The 3933-nt window shown below is 50.3% G+C and overlaps 1 long non-coding RNA gene across 2 annotated transcripts; it reads right to left on the bottom strand.

The window, feature by feature from the left end:
- Nucleotides 1-67: 67 nt before the first annotated feature.
- On the bottom strand, nucleotides 68-3544 carry LOC104834293. Of its 2 annotated transcripts, XR_774608.1 has the most exons (4): nucleotides 3299-3544; nucleotides 2687-2855; nucleotides 2033-2252; nucleotides 68-166 (listed from the first exon to the last, which is right to left on the bottom strand). It is a non-coding gene; the product is annotated as an uncharacterized LOC104834293 (long non-coding RNA). The 2 variants fall into 2 exon arrangements; XR_774609.1 differs by lacking the exon at nucleotides 3299-3544 and having other exon boundaries at nucleotides 2622-2698.
- Nucleotides 3545-3933: the final 389 nt, after the last annotated feature.

Raw genomic sequence — 3933 nt, 5'->3', positions numbered from 1 at the left:
ATAGCCAGAGAGGCAAATAAACTCCAATGGCGTAACTTGCAAAGAGCTACGTGATCTTAAACTTTACCTGTAGTGCCCTACTGGAGAACTGCAGAGCTGTGGACTCTCAGAGATACTGGGGCACAACTCTTGGCCTGCCTGGAATGTTCAGGGCTCTCTTGGATACCTGGGCAGAAGCAGAAAGCATTTTGGTTTTGGAGCAAGGCTGACTAGAGTTGCAAGTTTTCTTTTGCATACTCACACCTGGAAGCTAAACCAAAGAAGCTACACGTGCAGCTGAACAATTGCTTGGCGCAGCCACACCAACAGAGCTCTCCTACCACACACTTTGAGTCATTACTACACCAAAGTCAACATTTCCAGTGGAACCTAGCCACAAACTCTGAAACAACCTAATTCTGGGGTCACACCGATGCAAGTCATTTCTCCCTAAGAAATCCCAAAAACGGAAGTAATAAACCATGTCGTCATCTCTGCTACATCAGGTATCAGACTCCTTCTGTTGAGCTGTAAGTGCATTTCAGAAATAACAGAACAAACCCCAACAGAAAAGACAGAACCACAGCATACTCCTTAAAAAGAAAATCTGGACACCTGACTCTTAACCGTGACCAAGGGAAGATATGACACGCCCTTTCAAACACTCTGGATGTGGAGGTGGGACTAAACAGTGTTTGTGAATTAAGAACAGGCATGCTCATTAAGACAGGCTGGTTAAGTTTACCACCAAAGTTTACCACCAAACCTCTACACCAGCATTTGCTAACACTGTTCAACTTTGGGTACGCAGAGTGGCATTCGGTTAACGTGACAGCATCTCTCATAACAGCTAGCATTAACCTAACAACTCCACCTTCCTCGTGCATAAACGGAATAAAACTCAAACCACGCCCCCTTCTCCTTATGCTGGGTTAGAGTTTGTGACAGCAATTTGATGCCGTACTTGGGAAGAGCCCAAGGGCGCAGCCTAAGGAAACTGGAGCTTCCTGGGTCTCAGAGTAATTCTAGAGCTAAAGTGGTGATAGACATCAACTCTAGATCAGATAATACATGCCAACGCTCATCACTGACCCAAGACGGCAAGCTCCTCCTGTCCTACCCAAGGGTTTCAAAACCCACACGCCTCCTTCCTAAAGCGGGACGCTACCTTAGTTAATTGTAACGCCATTCATACGTTCCTTGAGATGAGGCGAGAGGTAGGTTACGCAGGCCATCAAGCCACCGTCTGGAAGCACCAGAGCCTTTCGGGTACTGTTTGTCACCACGGTTTGCGTGAGAAGGAAACTAAAACACAGAACAGATGGCGAGAAATTTAGCCTACAACGGAGATAGCTACAGCCAGCAAGTACGACTGAGACCAAGTCCTTCTTCTCAGGGAAAAAGCATGCACCAAATAAATAATTGCCGAACAGACCGGTACAGTTCACGTTAAACCGGAAAAAACCCAGCAGATTTAAGGAACACAGCAGAAGAACTGACTACCACAATACTACTTTTGTATAGTACTAAAGCGTAAAGCCACTACATGTACATAAAAAGTGCGTGTATTACGTAAACGTATGGTTCCTTTAATCATTACATCATTATTTAAGTACATTTTCATATAAGCTAATGTCTATTTCTGTGTGTATAAATACCTATAAAACCCAAACCTTTGCTCTTCCTCTGGCCATACACACCTTTCACCTCAACATACATGAAGAAACATCCTAAAATCCACAAGTAATTATCTACAAAATTCCAGTGAAACCTGTAGCTAAGCAATATTTCAGGATGACTGCTACAAAATTCATCAGGAATGCTACACCACCATGAGTTAAAGAACATTAAAAGCACAACGTTCCCAAATCTGATAACTCTTTTAGGACACAAATCCTAAAGTTTTGCCCCTTACGTTATTATTATTTTTTTTTAATTAGGTGGTGAAATAGTTTTTGCTGTTGGTATCCAACAGCACCTGGTTCCTAAGTCAGCAGTCATCGAGATCGTCAACTAAAGGTGGTTGTTTCGACAGCTACCCTGTTCTGTTTACCAGGATGTGCTGAGGGTCGACAGGAGACGAGGATCGTGACCTCTGCTGGCACTTGCTCCACCACAACCGTGCTGACGTGATTTGACGAACGCCAGAATTTCGTCTGCCTTCAGTCGGTGCAGCCATCCCACGAGAGCCACTGCTGTCCGCCCTCAGGTGACACTGCTCATCCTCAAACACTCCGAGGGACTGCGCCCCTAAGCAGGGCATTGCTTTAGTCCTTAATCAGAGAAGCACAGCATCAAAGCAGAGCAATGAAAATGCTGTAGTTAACATTGACAAAGTTTGCAGCACATCAAATGCTTCCCATCCCGCTAACAACCTTGGACGTATGAACCGCTCATGAATACGACCTGCATTGCACGCGTACATACAGGCACGCGTGCGTGTATACACCTATGCTACTGCATTTCCCTCCTCCCCTCTATTTTCTAGCCTAGAAGCATCAAGCTCAAGGTCAAATGAAGCACTGGCAAGTAGGAAGGTACCAGTTCACCTCAGATCATCGGTTACCACCTTCGCACCCAAACTACCACTCAAACCACCACGAGTCGCAAAAACAACAAGTCTAACATTTAACAAAATTTACTGTCAAGTGCCAAAGCTGTCACAATCAGAAGCTGCACTAGGAAGGGAATTCTCAGATGCACATACCTACAGATCTCTCTAGATCTGTATCTCATATTGCCATCTATGTTATCGTGAGGCAGTACTTCAACCCGTGGGTTTTCAGCACAGCAACAACAGTCATAAGCAAGAGTGCCTCCAGTTACTTGGGGACGCTCTGACCTAAGCCGTTCCTGACGTTTTTCACCTCCTGGAACTGGAATCCAATTGTTGGCGGCTACGTCTGGTAACCTACGCCTCTGAAACTGACGCTGCTCGCCGCAGCGTTTATCAACCCCAGCAAGCACAGGGCAGCGCTGTGCCCGGATTCAGTACAGGCTCCTATCAAGGGAGCCACGTGGAAATACAGCTACAGCCTCCTTGCATGTAAAGGAGCCACGCCAAGTTCACTTCCCAGGCCTCGGTGATTCTAGAACTAAACCTGCCACCTTCAGATTTATGCTCAGATAATACATGCCAACACCCACGCCAGGCCCAGGGGAACTAACAAAGCAGCTCCCGTTTGTCTGTCATGGCGGACCACAGGGCAAGAGAGAAGGGGCTGGGGAGCACGCACCCGACCCCTAACTCCCCACACGGGGCGTGGCGGTTGCTACCCTTTGTAAAAGCACAGCCGTGCTGAAACAAGTTGACACTTACACAGTCACCTCTCCTCGTCCCAAACGAAGCTCTACAGGCCACATGTTTCTCCAAAAGAAACGTGCTTGGGGGGGGGCATCAGGTTTTCTTCTCACCTCCTGACGTGGCGTCCCCTTCAAAAAGCACCAACAAAACGTCAGGTCAGGGGTGGCGGCGGCGGCTTGGGGGGGGTACCGTGCCCCGGGGCAATTCGGGCAGCTCCTCAGCACTAAGTGCCTCTCTGGACACAGACCTTTCTCCGTCCACCCTCACCGCCTCGCTTCCCGGCCTGGCCAAACCCCCCCCAGGGAAGGGGCGTGAAGGAAACCTCCCGACCTCCCAGGCTGAGGCTAGGTGAGGTGAGGCGAGGCGAACCGAAGCACCAGCTCGCCACTGACCGTCCCCACCAGTGGGAGACCGAGATCGATCCCGCCGAGGGGGCCGGGGCCCCCCCACGGACGCCTCCCCGGGGACCCCGCCGCCAGGCCCGGCGCGACCCGGCCCCGGGCGGGCTCAGCCTCACCGGCGGCTCCACCGCACCGCTGGGACGAGTGACCGTAGCCGAAGCCCCGCCCCAGGGCTGCAGACACCGGCGGCCCCAGGCCGGGCCTTACCCGCGCCACGAGGAAGCAGCCCCCGCCTCCCCCGCCGAGAGC

The sequence above is a fragment of the Haliaeetus leucocephalus genome, unplaced genomic scaffold (assembly GCF_000737465.1).
Source record: "Haliaeetus leucocephalus isolate CR32 unplaced genomic scaffold, Haliaeetus_leucocephalus-4.0 Scaffold331, whole genome shotgun sequence".
Taxonomy (NCBI): domain Eukaryota; kingdom Metazoa; phylum Chordata; class Aves; order Accipitriformes; family Accipitridae; genus Haliaeetus; species Haliaeetus leucocephalus.
This window is presented reverse-complemented; position numbering and strand designations above follow the sequence as displayed.